Source organism: Aethalodelphis obliquidens, unplaced genomic scaffold, assembly GCF_003676395.1.
Source record: "Aethalodelphis obliquidens isolate GAN/ISIS:26980383/991018 unplaced genomic scaffold, ASM367639v1 scaffold27, whole genome shotgun sequence".
Taxonomy (NCBI): domain Eukaryota; kingdom Metazoa; phylum Chordata; class Mammalia; order Artiodactyla; family Delphinidae; genus Aethalodelphis; species Aethalodelphis obliquidens.
Window position 1 is genome coordinate 11,828,751 of NW_020837971.1, and position 16,693 is coordinate 11,845,443.

General features: G+C 42.3%; 1 protein-coding gene and 1 pseudogene across 2 annotated transcripts in view; one reads left to right on the top strand and one right to left on the bottom strand.

The window, feature by feature from the left end:
• The window catches only part of POU6F2 (POU class 6 homeobox 2), a 363,025-nt gene that overhangs the window by 244,577 nt on the left and 101,755 nt on the right, over positions 1 to 16,693 (top strand). The window lies entirely within an intron of this gene.
• Positions 8,117 to 8,738, bottom strand: LOC113629494 (ADP-ribosylation factor-like protein 6-interacting protein 1 pseudogene; annotated as a pseudogene).

Here is a 16,693-nt window from a genome sequence, read left to right on the forward strand (position 1 = left end):
AGTTTTTAACTTGTACTAAGGAAATTCCAAACATTGTGTGGAAGGCCTGGCATTTTCCTTCACGAGTGATCTGGAAATGAGCTGGACATAGTTGGAACCTAGTCATGGTGCCATGCGAAAGGGAGCTTGTTCTAATTCTGACCCCGCTTCCAACTAACTCACAAATGGAACAAGTTCTTTGGACTTCATTTTCCTCATCTGTTAAATGTGTGCTGAATATGATTTTTAAGATCCTTTTCAGGTCCTTGAGTCTATGATCTAAGTGTTGGTAGGCCTCTAGAATTTTCTTGGATACTGAAAACCCAATGGTCCTGAAGATTCTCTGAGTATTCTTCAAGGTCAGGTTAATTTCTTCCCACTCGCTGGGTGGCAGAGTAGAAAGAAAGTAAGGACAAACATAAGTGGGGTAATGATAGCAGAAGCAGATTTTATCTTAGCCAGAGAGTCCAAATTAAAGTCCAGTTTTCATCCTCAGAGAGTCACCGCTGTAAACTCTGGTCCCTGGTTGCTTTTTCATACCTATACATTAGAGAAGCTTAAGAAACCAAATGCTGCGTTGAACCTTGGCCTTCTGCATACCGTCTTGCATGGCAGGAAGCAGGATCATCTTTTCCTTTTCTTGTTGTATTGCACATTTTAATAAAAAAAAAAAAAAACAGAGGGAGAGAGAGACAAATGGAAGCAGTTAGGGGGGAGAAAGCTATCTGTGCTTATATGAGGAATGAGGAGTACGGTCAGCTCCTCGGGGTGAAGTTGCTCGAGAGAGCGTAAAATTGTTCCCGACCACGTGCATTTGCTAATGTAAAGGTCTTGTTACCACTCAGGCATCCAGGAGTAAAACTGCATTCAGATTCCACGTCTGCAATGCAGCAACTCAGCCTCCTGATCTTCTCGTGTGGGATGTTTCCCCCTCCCCCAGCAAACTTTCAGTACTACTTTCCAGAGTGATGGAGAGGGTGGTATATTATCACTTTTTCAAACAAAGAGCCCAAGCCCTCAAGAAGGAGTTAGACCTACATGATTTCCATCCTTTTAAAGCAAATGGTCTCCAAGCATGTCTCCTTCCTATAGAAAAGGCCCAGTGCCTGGGGCCAACCCCCTCTCTCCCCAGCAGTTAGTCTTAATTTAACACAATATTAGTCAAAGCTTGGTGGGTCTAAGTTTTTTTTCATCTATAAATAGAGGAGGTAAAATTAAATACTTTCTGGAACTCTTTCCCTTTTATTTGGAGTTTTATGTTACAAACCTCTAAAACTCACTTGAGTGACCTATGCAGGTACAGGGGAGAAAAAACTCTTTTTTTCCTCTATTCATCCTAGGTTCTCAAGCTAGGGGCCTGTAAAGTAGACTAACAAGGGACAGATTAAGAAGAGAAAAACAAACAAAAGTTTATGACACATGCATCGTGCATACACACGGGAGCACTTAGTGATGAGTAACTCAAAAGGGTGGTTAAAACTCGGGCTTATATAGCATCTTAACAAAAGAACAATACATTTTTAGAGAAGTGACAAGACCGAGGAAAAGGACTGTGAGCTTCTAAGTGTGGCAAACTGTGGGGGGGCAAATATATGGGGAAACTCATAGTAGATGAGCAAGATTTGTTATACAGATTCTTCTGGTGCCATCTCTGGGCTGATAAGGGTCTAGACTTGTCTCCAGTAATTAACTCCTGTCCTTCCTGGTAGAGAGGGGAGGGGAGCCCCCTTTACAAATTTATGTCCTGCTTTTAGGCAAAACAGGAGGTTGGCAGAGAGCTTTTCTTGTATCTACTGATTCTCAGTTCCCTTCAGTGCAAAATAATCCTCATGTCCAAGTGGCATATTTTGGGATGTCATATTCTGGTACCTTTGGCAGGCATATTTATATAACCCCTCTGTGGTCATTATAAATTCTAGTAGAACTCAGTCTACACAGGGCTGGATCAAGTGTAAAATTCTCCTCGCCTGGGCCAAGACTAAGATAAGACAAGTGAGGCGTTCATTCTCAGATGCAGAATCAAAGTGCACCCAAAACTGCAGTCATCAAGAGAGGTCATATTTTAATTCAGTCTTTAAAAAATCAAAATGAATGCCAAAATCCATGATGAACTAAATATCGGATTTTAAAATATAGGATCAGTAACAGTATTGAGCCGTATTGGAGTCTGAGGCAAAAGGAAAAATCAGTAACACTGATTTTGTTGGTCATGAATTTTTTGCATTCATTATGTTTTTTTTTAAATATCGCATTAGATGTTATTCATCTTGATTAGTGTGGGGGGCACACCCTTAAATTTTTTTTTTTAATTGCATATTTATTTATTTATTTATGGCTGCGTCGGGTCTTCGTTGCTGCTCGTGGGCTTTCTCTAGTTGCGGCAAGCGGGCTTCTCATTGCGGTGGCTTCTCTTGTTGTGGAGCACAGGCCCTAGGCGTGCAGCCTTCAAAAGTTGTGGCACACAGGCTCAGTAGTTGTGGCGCATGGGCTTAGTTGCTCCGCGGCATGTGGGATCTTCCCGGACCAGGGTTCGAACCTGTGTCCCCTGCATTGGCAGGCGGATTCTTAACCACTGCGCCACCAGGGAAACCCAACACCCTTAAATTTTGTGCCTGAAATGAGTTTCTCACTTGTCTCAGCTTGGCTACCAGCTGTGTAAGTGATTTACTTAGCAAATACTCTCCAAGGTCAATGGCATTCTGTGCACTGGAAATTTCAACCAGGTGTTGGATGCCACTTTCTAGTTGAACCTGAAAATCGTACCGAATTTTGCACAGTAGAAAAACAAGTGCATGTTGGATAATAGATTGGGACAGGGAGGCGCTGTAGAAGCCCATCCTCCTGTGTATTGTACAGGTCTAATAAACCAATCACTTTTTATTAAATTGAAAGGTTACGACAATCAAAACACTTCTTTGGCTGATATTTTTCACTGAACTAATTTATGGTTTATGAGATTAAGTAAGTTTGGTGAAAATGACAGAAGTATTACTATGTAGACAACATTCTCCCAGAGCAACCCAGGCCATGAGGACCTTTTAAAAACTGGAATTGTCCACACGGAGTGAGAAAGTCTTCCTCTTAGTCAAAGGAAATGTCATTATTATGGATGAGAAAATCCATCCAAGCCCAGAGGGTTCTCATGAATATTAAATATAACATACTAATGAAAATGCTTTGTAGGCTACACATTTGCTAAGCAAATGTTAATTATACCACAGATATGAAAGAGTATGAATTTATTTCTGTTTATTTGACTATCCAGTAAATGGAGGGCTTCATTCGTGATTCCCTCATTCAGCAAGAGGTTGGGTGAGAAACAGGAATCCCTTTATCCAACCGTATTCAGCCCTGAATAAAATAAACAAAACATATTTAGCTACATTCTTGGCAAGGGACAATTTTTCCTTTTATGAAAGAAAGAAAATCTCCTTTAAAAAAAAAAAACCCGCAGTTCAACATTACTGACATTTCAAAGAACTTATTAGAAGCATTTGAGATCCAGGAGGAACAACAAAGTTTATATTGCTTTGAGAGTGGCAGGGGGAAAAATTAGTTTACCAAGTATATACTTATATACTGTGGTACTTCTTTGTCATTGTCTAGATGTACCATTCCTGGCCACTGCTCCATAGATTAGTCAAATCATGTAGAAAGGGGTTTAGCAAAGAAGGTGGTATGTTCACACCACTGACTTTGGAAGCTCACATCAACTAGCAATAGATGGAAAGGATGCCAGACTCAAAAGGGGCCGTGGAAAGATTCCTGCAGCATTTGAACATGGCAAGTTACACCTTCTCAAGTAAACAGCACCAACTCTGATCGCGACAGTGGGGCAGATCCCTGGCTTGTCCGCAGCAAGTTCAGCGGTGAGCGTGGAGCCACACACCCAGCTTGGGTCCCATCACTGACTGTTGGATGTAGCTGATAAGCTAATCCTAAAGTCTAGTTCAGAATGCTTCTGAAACAGTTTTGCCTGCATGTGCATAGATACAGGTGGCAGTGTGAGCTGCCCCAAATGTGCTGGCTGGCATTTCGCTCTGAATAAGCAAGACATAGCCAGTATTTATGTTAACTTAATACAATATTCTTCTGCTTTCATGATCAAGTGTTTCTTCTTGTAGTTTAGCCTCAGTTCATTTCCTATAGGCTTGAGGTAAATTTTCCACAGGCTTTTATTTTCGTAGTTTATTTTATTATTTTTTTACATATACATGTATCTATTCTTTTTCAAATTCTTTTCCCATTTAGGCTTTTATGGAATATTGAGCAGAGTTCCCTGTGCTATACAGTAGGTCCTTGTTGGTTATCTCTTTTAAATATAGCAGTGCACGCATGTCAGTCCCAAACTCTCAGTCTGTCCCTCCTCCCCCTTCCCCCCGGTAACTATAAGTTCATTCTCTAAGTCTGTGAGTCTGTTTCTGTTTTGTAAATAAGTTCATTTGTATCATGTTTTTAGATTCCGCATATAAGTGAAATTATATGATATTTGTCTTTCTCTGTCTGACTTCACTTACTATCACTTCATGATAATCTCCAGGTCCATCCATGTAGCTGCAAATGGCATTATTTCATTCTTTTCAATGGCTGAGTAATATTCCATTGTGTATAGGTACCGCATCTTCCTTACCCATTCATCTGTCGATGGACATTTATGTTGCTTCAGTGTCTTGGCTATTGTAAACAGTGCTGCTCTGAATGTTGGGGTGCGTGTATCCTTTCGATCCATGTTTTTCTCCGGATATATACTAGGATTGCTGGATCATACAGTAGCTCTATTTTTAGTTTTTTAAGGAACTTTCATACTGTTTTGCATAGTAGCTATACCAGTTTACATTCCCACCAACAGTGTAGGAGGGTTCTCTTTTCTCCACACCCTCTCCAGCTTTTATTGTTTATAGATTTTTTGATGATGACCATTCTGACTTGTGTAGGTGACATCTCACTGTAGTTTTTAAAAGTCCACAGGCTTTTAAATTGACTCCCAAAGTATAGGCTTGCAAGTGAATATTCTCCAGATTGTAAAGAAAGCACTTTTGCCATTATCTGCATTTATTAAGCACCTATGAGGTGCACTGTGGCCTTAAACAAGGTTTGCAGAACAGCATAATGCCATAGGGCAAGCATGATCTTTTTTTTTATTTTGAATATTTATTTATTTATTTCTGGCTGCCTTGGGTCTTAGTTGCAGTGCACAGGCTCTTTGTTGTGGCACGGGCTTCTCTCCAGTTGTGGTGCGAGGACTCAGTAGTTGTGGCATGTAGCCTCTCTAGCTGTGGCTTGTGTGCTCAGTAGTTGCGGTGTGTGGGCTCAGCTGCCCCACAGCATGTGGGATCCTAGTTCCCCGACCAAGGATCGAACTTGTGTCCCCCACGTTGCAGGGCGGACTCTTAACCACTGTACCACCAGGGAGGTACCAAGCATGGTCTTTAGAAGCAAGACAGACCTGGGCTCAGATGCTGGTTCTGCTGGGCAGTTAGGTGAGGTCAACCCATCCTTCTGAGCCTCAGTTTCCTCATTGGTTGGAGAGTCGTTGTGAGGATTAAATGAGATGATTTGTATGAGAGTATCTTCAGTTCCTAATAGCTGGCCCACAAAAAATATCAATATCCTGCCTTCCTCTTTGCCTTCCTTGACTATAGATATTATAATCCAAGGAGGACTGTGAGACAAAGAGACCCACTTGAAGTTGAACAAAGAGCAAATAGTCATGGGATTTATAATGCACATGTACACCACAAAATTATGCACGGTACGCTACGTGAAACCCCTTACAAGCTAGAATGCGGCTAATAATGACATGTGAGTTTTGTCACGTCAGAGAGGTTTGGAGGATTTCCGAGGAGGGGGACTTAGCAGAGGGAGGGTAGAGCTCATGCCGTACAGGTCAGGGCTGCACTAAGGCCTAGGAGACGTGTGGAAATTAAAGGATTCTCACTTCAACCCACAGAACCTCGCTTTCTTCATCAATATAAATAAGAACCAAAATCTCCTATTTCCTTCTAAATTCCCAAAGTTGTGCTTTTTAGTGTGTGAGTAAACAGGAAGAACCTTGGTGTTGCTGGCTCTGCCCCTCACTAGCTGTGTGACCTTGGGCAAGTCACCTAATCTCTGGGACTCGGTGTGTCACTTATTACATGGAAAGTTTATAGTAGATAATCTTTAAGTCTGTTCCAGCTTTACAGTCTATTTATGAAATAACACAAATAAGATGGTTTGAATTATGTGGGAAGAAAGAACTATGTATGTAAAACACCGTTACCCACGACACGTATGTGGGACTCAAGAGATACTCCTGATGCTATTTGGCTAATATTTGCAGTGTGTTTTGAAATTTATAAAGTGCATTTTTATATACATTATTTCATGCATTTGGCCTCATAGGTTCACAGTTCTGATAATCATTAGCATTTTTCAGCGGTATCTTATACTCTCTAAGGACTTCAGCCTCTCATTTTCTTCTCCCAACAACCCAGAAGAGGCAAAAATCATCTTCATTCAGATTCAAGGAAATAAGCGTGTTAGAAAGTTGAAACAGCTTCCTCAGCGTCGTTGTCAGACCTCAGAGCACCTCCGTTTATACTTTACCCTCTCTGCAATGTTCATTTGGGCTGTGGGTGAAATTTTTTTTTTTCCTTCTTTGGCTTCCAGCATTTTATAAGGCAACATTTCTCAAAGTGTCTTCTACAAAATTCTAGTCCAAAGAGATTTTATTGAAAATGGATTCCATAGATTTTGGGATTCCAGCTTTTTTATTTTTCCCCTTTTACACAAAACAAAGTAGAAGAAATAATACAGGATTAAAACTGCAAAAGTAGTTAATTGGCAGAACACACATACACACAAAAATCCAGATAGGAAGACAAGCTTATTTACAATGAGGCAACACATGTAAATTACGGTCGTTTGTATACAAAACCTTAAAAAAGAAAAGTCAAACATATGCTACATGAGTGCCACTCTTTACAGCAATACTGAAGGGGAGAAAACAGCACTTATTTAGGAACAGATATACCACAAGGTCCAGGTTTTACAGCATCAGTGCAATAAATTCACAAAACTATATTACAGCTAGTTAATCAGTTTGAGAACTGTTCCCAAATATGTCACACTTCCAGCCCTCAGAGATTCATTCCTACAGACATCAACTACTCCATCTATTGGGACCAAAAGCAGCCAGGGTTACCATAAAGTGAGAATCTTGAGGCTTACCTTTAAAGGCTTATTCTGGTCTTGAAAAACTAGTAGGATTTTCTACTGAAATGGATCTTGACTAAACACAGGATGAGTTTTGTTCTTTATTGGCTGGTCTTGGAGTGAAGGTCATAGACATGACTCTTAACCTATTATGTATGTACTTTAGTTGCAGTTAGCTGAAAATCTGAAATTAAAAAGTATGCTAAAAATCCTAAATACCATCTTGCGTAAGCCTGCTACTAAAAAGCCTTTAAGGATATACTAACTTCAAGTTTAAGTGCACGGGAACAAGAGTTCTAAGCCTGTCAGATTCCCCATTTGGGAGGAAGGATCAATGTTTCCAACAAATTGCTAAATTCTGCACAAGGGAGAAGCCAACACATACTAGGCCATGGAATTCCTTTCATTTTATTCCATGAGGATTCTTCTCCCACAGTATCGAAACAGAATGAGGAGTGAATCTTAATTGGTCTCTTCATCAAAAGCGGTAAACTTGGTTTCTGTATTCATGAAGCCAGACAGTCGTTTAAGCAGAGTGTGGAAGCAGACAGTAGAACCAGCTTCCTGTAGTCACAGACCACTATCTTGTATCCAGCTAAAGCAAAGATCAAGTTGAACAGTTATCCCAATCCACTGTTAACTGTACTAAAGGATGAAGTTCACCACTATATTATTTTAAAAGTAAGAGTTCAGTTAACCCTGGGTGAGAAAAACCAAGACGAGTGGTAATGATGAATGAGTTGTCCATATAAGGCCAGCGGATGAGAGCACACCCATGAAGACACTGGGCATACAGCCTTACTTGGCAAGTCGGAATTTCTACTAACTAAGGGCAGAATGAGGGACAGCAAAGAGCTACATCTGTAATGTTTTAGTATCCAGACAGCATAACAGACACTGTCCCCAAGGACAATGTATATGCCATTAATCACACTGAATAAAGCAGATGCATTATTCATTTTTCTTTTTGTTTGAGAAGCTTTTTTATCTCTCTTTTGGCCATTCCAATGTACTTCGAAATGATTCCATGTTGGTTTAGTCCAGGAAGCAAGAGTAAGAAAGTCACTATCAGGTAGGAGAGACAGATGTTGTGGACTTGCTGTCCCACCCAAGCAACCGCAGCAAGAGAAATGATCATGGCCATGAAGTACATTTTAGGCTTTTCTTCCTTTCATGTAAAAAGGCATTTCCACCAGCCCACAGCTCTGCGTCGCGTTTTTACTAGATTGCTGCAAATTTCATGGAATCACTGCTGTTGCTCAGTGGTCCATTTATTGGAGCCAAAAATTCTAGGCGCTAGAATGGGAACAAGGTAGTCAGCCAAACACAAAAACATAACAAAACAGGAAACTCCTGACAGAACGGATGGATCTAGATAGTAGATAGTCAGAAACACCAAAGAAACCACACCCATGATGGCAGGTGGAAACCAGGCTCTTTCCCATCGGAGGACTTTATCTGCCATTAGCATCACTTCTCCCCATCCTTGAAGCTGCTCTTCCAGACTTGTAGTCTCTGCAGTCAGCAGGTTGGTGCTGGGATTATCTCCTTCTGCCATCGTTCCCGAGGTGCCCCCTCAGCGAGCCCAAGACGCCCCCAGAACTGGCCTTCCTCAGAGCCACTCACGACAACCCTAGCCTCCTGGGTATATCTTGATGAATATTATAATACTAAAAGCTAAAAGACATTCTGTAGTAAAGATGTCTAGTTAACATTATTTAACCAAGAAATTCCCAAACTTATGTAACCACTGAACCATTTTTTTTCAGATAACACTGATTAATATCCCATGGGAAATTCCTTTAGCAACCACTGCTCTAAGGCTTCCTTCTCTATTGTACAATCCGTACAACTAAAATAACCTTGCATTTCCTTACCTAGAACATCATGGAAAAATCCACACATTTAATCCAATGGATTGGACAGTGGAGAAAAGAAAGTATAGAAAGATTGGGGAAAGAAGAGAAGGAAAGACTCAAACCAAAGTAAGAGCAGGGAAAGCCGAAACCAAGGATGGTCCTTACAGTTGGCAACAAGCAAAATCATTGAGTCGAAAAAACGAAGGAGGGTCTGGCTGGGGTGCCCCTCATGGCGGCTGAGGTCTTGGAGACGTTCTCCTTCAGACGGTCCTTCCTCCCTTCTCCTCTTCTTCACTGTCCATCATTTCTCCTGCTCACACACCACTGCACCTGGAATCATGCCTCCCCATGCCAGACGTGGAGAAGTGAGAGCAGGGTACCACTGGACCATATAGGCCCTGGCAAACCCATGGAATCAATAGGCCAGGGAGAGGGCACACCCTCCCCTCCCCTCATCTCCACCCTTCCTGTCTTGTGACTGAGGAATTTCCAGGAGTCAGGAGAGTCCCCAATACCCTGACAACCTCGATCTCCACCCTTGTGTTTTAAGAGGGGTTGGATTCCAAACAACAGGTCAATTCAGTCTAAAATCTGTAGCCAGGACCAAGTCCTCTAGGTTACCAGGCTGTCAAAACCCTTTGTCTGTGAGGCATTGTCATAGTTATAAAGCTCTCATCCTGGCTCTTTTTTCTGTTTCCTATTTAAAAGAAAAATAAAAAAAGACCCTCCAAGGCACTGGTGTTTTCCTTCTCTTTCATCCCCCACTGTTGAGAAGTAAATTGGGCATTCTGGCTTCAAACATGAATGCTGGGGCCCTAAGAGTGCAGAGATAAGATAGAGAAAGGCGCCATATTGAGAAGACCAGTTCCAGAGTCTCTTTTTTCATGCATAAGAGGAACCCATGTGGCAAAAGTTCAGTTGCCCCTCTGAGTGGCCATCCACGGGAAAGGGCAGTTCCGTGTTGCCAGCCACACAGTGGGGATGCCTGCAAGGCCACAGATGAACGCAGTGGTGCATTTGTATGCTGACAGCTCTCTTCTGGGAACTAGTGTCTGAAGGCCCAGTTGGGCTCCAATCAATGCAACCTTTCCAACCCGATGCATTTTGTCTGAACTGTCATTTGACAGGGATCCGCCTGGTGCCACCACTTAGTTTTCTACCCAGCAGATATTTAACTGACATAAAAAGGAAGTAAAGTTAGGGATCTCCTTCTTCTTCTCAGCTGGACTCCGTACCCCCCCAGAGGCTGGCTGCTCTTTGTTGAACTGTTTGTCCTTTGCACTGGGAGGTTATGCATGTGGCATTTAAAGAGAGCAAAGCAATGTTGAAGGCTTCAGAGAGGTTAAGATTTCAGAGAAATCCTCTCACTTCCCCCAAGGAAAGGTCTCCTGAGCCTGGCTGGCTTGGAAATGTCTATATTTTAAATCAGAGGGAAAATAGTCTTGTGCTCTTGTCTAAGGTTCTAAAAAGTAACATTCCTTAGAGTAGGTTATATCACCTGCAGTATTCTGCACCCCATGGAAGGAATTTGAACAATTTAGGGCAAAAACCAAATGGTCCTTGGAACCAACCTGGACAAGGCAGAAAGTTATTAAAGGCAGAAAGCAAAGATGGGGTAGTTTCCAAGCTCCCTGCATGTAACAATCACAGTGGATTCATTTTAAGCATCTTCAAGGTACAACCTGCACACCATTTTCATTCCTAGTGACTCTCCTTAAGTGATGAAGTGGGGGTCTTCATACCAGAAGGACCCCATATAACCAAATATTTTCTAGGCCCCAGGGGCCCATCATCTCCCTGCCTTGCTTGACTCCCTCCCTCGCTTGACTCCCTCCCTCTTTTGGACACACCCAAGCCACACCATCTACAAATAGCTGGGGCCATGCCCACACCACCCACTGTATTTTGTTCCATCCTTTACTTTCTTTCCCAAAAGACAATTTCCAAACTCAGTGTCAATGGCTCTCTGCATTGGATGCACACTGGGATTGCCTGAGGAGTTTTTTAAGAATACCGATGCCTGGGTCCCACCCAGAGATTCTGATTGAACCTGAGTGGGGCGAAGCATGGGTAAGAGCGTTTTTTTTTAAGTTCCCCAGGAGATTCCAGTCTGGGGCCAGGGTTCAGGACAGCTGCCTGTGGTCTTATATCAATAAATAGGCTCCCAATTGTTCATTTCTAAAAGAGCAAATTCCTACCTCTTGTTTATACAAAATGCTTTTTACCAGATCTGTTGGCTGCATGAGTTGGCGCTAACTTTGCTTCTGCGATACAATAAAACTAGGTCTTCATTTCTCAAAAGAATGAAACGTGTTACTTCTGCCCTGCCCCTCCCCAGATTCACAGCCCATCATGGAATGAAAACAACCATATCTGTATATGTGTGTGTGTGTGTGTGTGTGTGTGTGTGTGTGTGTGTATATAGTTATCCACTAGAGCCTCTTTCCAATTCTGAAGTTGGGTTATTAGCCAGTATTTGCAGAAGAATCTCAAACCTGGTGATTCACATCTGATACTCAAATTGTAACAGGGGAAATAGAGAATCCTTTCAGAATGTTTGACATTCTCTCCAAACAAGAACAACTGCTGCTGATTGAGAGCTTGTTAGATGTTCCAACTGCTGTTAAACTGTTGACTCATCTAATCTATACTAGGACTTTTCAAGCTTTCGTTCCATGTGAATCCCCCTGGGACCTTGACAGATGTAGACTCTGATTCGGTAGCTCTGGGGCAAAGAGCCCACCCCAGAGTGTGCATTTCCAGCCAGCTCCCAGGCGATGCCCATGCTGCTGGTCCCTTGCCCATATCTTGAGTAGCAAAGCTCTACTCCATGAACTTTTGAGGCCCCACTAGTGCCATTTCACACATGAGGAAGTTAGGGGGAAGGACCTATGAGAGGCAAGGTTCAAACCGAGGTCTCCCTGACCTGAAACCTTGTCCACTGTGCGAATCTGCCTCTTTGTAGTCTTTTTCTCACTGTGGCATGTCCATCTTTGAAAAGAGGTCTCACTTAAATCACATAATGATTTCTCTCCTTGCAGATGAAGATGGAGGTAGATGCCCTGGTGGCAGAAAGACTCCTACTTTCTTGTCTTGGTCTTTCTTCCTGATCTCAGTCTTGATCTTACATGGCTCAAGAACCAGTAACTCTGAGGTTGGGGGTGAGGACTCAGCCACATCTTCTCTTTATTTAGTAAATACACTAGTTTTGTTGAAAGCATTTCCACCAAATTGAAACTCAAGTACGAAGAGATGAAAGTGGCCTGTGGTCACTAACTACCTTAGAGCTGAGATAGCCGACAGGATCTCTGTGAGAAGTCAGAAGGTCTTATTTCCAGTTTTTAGACCCTAGATCGCCTTGCTACATAACCAGATACAAAGATCACAGCTACCTATTTTCCTGCCACTGCCTTTCACGCAGCCGTGAAAGTGCTCTTGAGACTGTGTGCCTCAGTCTTGAGGGGCAGGGAGTCTCCTCTTCCATCATCATTTCAATACACTTTTTCAAGAGCAAAAGCCAAGCTACATGCAAAACAGGTGGCAAAAATCATTCAGACCCAGAGTCAGAATGTAGTTGCTGGTGAAAAACCCTATAGTGCAACTTGTAAAACTTCTCGACGCTCTTAATCAGGGGTGTGGGAACGTGTACAAAATGACGTTCAAATTCAGCATCTTCACTCCAGCCACGTTTGTTTTCCGAGATGGCCATTCCTGTTAGAATGGAGAATTTGCTTTATGATAATTGGGAGCTGTGCCCTCACGGTGAGGCAGTGTTTTCCTCGTAAATGCGAGAAAAGTTTTCAAAAACATCCACCCTTCTGAAGTTCTTGGCTGTCGTTTTATATTTCCTGTAAGTGTCATCTTGTATTTCCAGTAACTCAGGCACATCCTTGACACCAGCCCAATGTCTGCCTGATCCAACAGGCAGGTCCTGCTCATTAACATCCTCATCTTCAAAGAACAGAGACCTACCTGAACTTGTACAGATATCAGCCACTAGCCTTAGGACGCATATATGAATGCATGGGTTGACCTAAAAGAAAACAAATTGGGAAAATACCCTTAAACCCTGCCAGTGTGCATCCAACACATGGCTGGCTGTGGGCTTGCATTAGACCCTATGTGTGTATGTAGACTTTATATCTTGTTTTTGTTTTGTTTTTCTTTTTGGCTGCACCGCGCGGCATGCCGGATCTGAGCTCCCCAACCAGGGATTGAACGCACACCCTCTGCGGTGGAAGTGAGGAATCTTAACCACTAGACCTCCAGGGAAGTCCCTGTAGACTTTAAATCTTCAGTTATATGTATGCGTGTTCCATATTTGTGTGTAGACATCTCTGTGTTTCTTTGGTACATACATATGCACATATATATTTAAAATCTTTTTCAGAAACACCAACTCAGGGATTCAGTCAAGGGTCCACTTACAGGGTTATCCATGTAGTCTGGGCAAATCAGTGGAGTGTGTGCACAGAGGGAGAAATGACATTGTCTGGGGCTTTCCTTTCTTTCCTTTTCTGCCTGGGACATTTTGAGAGAATGACTAAGCAGTGCTGGAGATTATGAATTTGCTTAAGTGTGAATGGGTGATGGCTGGATGCCGCCCGGCCCTCCCCAAAGGTGATTGACTGGGACGGCAGGTCTTCACACTTGATGCCTGGATTTGACTCGGAAAGTCTGCCAAGTCTTTTACTCGGAAATTTATCTTAATTAGATCTGAAAGACCTGCCACAGCAGAATAGTCACACCGATTAAAATGAAAAACAGGAGAAATTACTGATCAAATTAATCATAATGTCGGGTTACAGCTGTAGGTCTGATGTAATTTGCCACTCCAGTGAGTTACATCGGCGCCGGCCCAGGAAAGGGAGCTGGCTTTGTGCTTATCCGTAACACCCGCCCGCTCTGGGCTGCCCGGCAGGAGGCTGATTCCATTCATTTTCCTGGCTTGCTCTGACCTCCCTGCTGCAACTAGAAACAAATCAGGCACCAGACAAATGGGGGTGGGGGGGGGAGGTAAACGAGAACTAGTCTTTTACCCCAGCGATCCCACTATTTCAAAATGATGAGCTTCTAGAACTGAGCCCGCAGGCTTGGGGCTTTGTGCTTGCTGGGATTTTGGCTTTTGGTTTTTCCACTTAACCTCCTTTTAGTTTTACTTGTGGTGACCTGACATGGATTAGATGCAGAATGGGAATCAAAAGGTCAGAGGACAAAACCTTTGGCTCTAAGCCAGGAGAAAAAAAACCTTTAGAAAAATCTCCTTGCCAACCTTCCTCTATGACTCGGGCGTGGATTGAAATAATCTAAAGTGTCACAACAGAGGAGGAAGAAACCCAGCCTGTAAGAGCTCATTGTTCCCAGGAGGGTATGGTCCTGGTATTCTAATTTTAAAATAAACATCACTTTACCCCATGCCCTGTGTTCTGGGTGGGAATGGAATATACAACTTTTTTTTAACAACTTTGTTGGAGTATAATTGCTTTACAATGGTGTGTTAGTTTCTGCTGTATAACAAAGTGAATCAGTTATACATATACATATGTTTCCATATCTCTTCCCTCTTGCGTCTCCCTCCCTCCCACCCTCCCTATCCCACCCCTCTAGGTGGTCACAAACCACCTAGCAGATCGCCCTGTGCTATGCGGCTACTTCCCACCAGCTATCTATTTTACATTTGGTAGTGTATATATGTCCATGCCACTCTCTCACTTTGTCACAGCTTACCCTTCCCCATCCCCATATCCTCAAGTCCGTGCTCTCGTAGGTCTGTGTCTTTATTCCCATCTTACCCCTAGGTTCTTCATGACCTTTTTTTTTTTTTCTTAGATTCCATATGTAAGTGTTAGCATACGGTATTTGTTTTTCTCTTTCTGACTTACTTCACTCTGTATGACAGACTCTAGGTCCATCCACCTCACTACAAATAACTCAATTTCATTTCTTTTTATGGCTGAGTAATATTCCATTGTATATATGTGCCACATCTTCTTTATCCATTCATCTGTTGATGGACACTTAGAACACTCTATGACATAAATCACAGCAAAATTCTTTTTGACCCACCTCCTAGAGAAATGGAAATAAAAACAAAAATAAACAAACAGGACCTAATGAAACTTAAAAGCTTTTGCACAGCAAAGGAAACCATAAACAAGACCAAAAGGCAACCCTCAGAATGGGAGAAAATATTTGCATATGAAGCAACTGACAAAGGATTAATCTCCAAAATTTACAAGCAGCTCATGCAGCTCAATATCAAAAAAAAAAAACAACCCAATCCAAAAATGGGCAGAAGACCTAAATAGACATTTCTCCAAAGAAGATATACAGATAGCCAACATACACACAAAAGAATGCTCAACATCACTAATCATTAGAGAAATGCAAATCAAAACTACAATGAGATATCATTTCACACCAGTCAGAATGGCCATCATCAAAAACTCTAGAAACAATAAATGCTGGAGAGGGTGTGGAGAAAAGGGAACACTCTTGCACTGCTGGTGGGAATGTGAATTGGTACAGCCACTATGGAAAACAGTATGGAGGTTCCTTAAAAAACTACAAATAGAACTACCATACGACCCAGCAATCCCACTACTGGGCACATACCCTGAGAAAACCATAATTCAAAAAGAGTCATGTACCAAAATGTTCATTGCAGCTCTATTTACAATAGCCAAGATATGGAAGCAACCTGTGTCCATCGACAATGAATACAACTTTTTTTTAAGAAAACATATCAGAGAGTCCAGATTCTTTCCAGTGTCTAGCCCTGACACTGAGCTGTGACTCATGCAGTGCTCACGAAACCCATCTCCCTATCAGCAATACAAAGAAGGGGCCCTAAAGCACACCCCAGTCTAGACACTCCATGGAAATAATCAAAGGTTAGATTTTAGGGGCAGCGTAGGACCTCTCTCCAACCAGTTCTGCTTGATCAGGGAACTAGATCAGCCTACCTGGGGGAAATCATCCTGAAACAGAGGTGACTGGGAAGGAACAGGAGTAGGAGGCCTTCTCCCCAGTCAATAGTTGGCAGGAAGACCTTCCTCTTTGACCTTATGATGGGTTGTCCGAATCCCATTTATTCATCCCTGGACTAGGTGCTTATACCCTTTTATCTCCAGTCTGAAAAGGCCCCCAATCCTTTCTCCATTCCACCAGGAATGAATCTGGTACATTTTGTAAATGAGGGAGATAGGCAGTCATAGAAGACAAGGTGGCCTTGGCACTCAAGAGGCTGCATCTTCTGGACCTTTCTATGGTTCCTAATGAAGATTCAGGTGGGACCACATGCCCAGATTGGGGAAGGATATAATAACTATATTTTGAATGATTATTATATTGGTTTAGTAGTTTGTAACAAGAATTTTGTAAAGAAAAAAAAGGGGGGCTTTTGTTTAAATTATATGCATAGAGACATACATAGAGTTACATACAGACGTAGATATATAGATATAGAGAGATTTATTCGCATATATATTTTTGTATGTATGTATGTATGTGTTGACTTGGGTTGTTAAAAGTATTTCTTACTATGGGGCAAGGTCAGAAGAATTTGAAGAACACTTCTTTGAAAGACCTAGCTCTGCAGGGGGACAGAGGTGGGGATTCTTAGACGTATAATAGCTCAGGAAGCAGATTTACCAGCA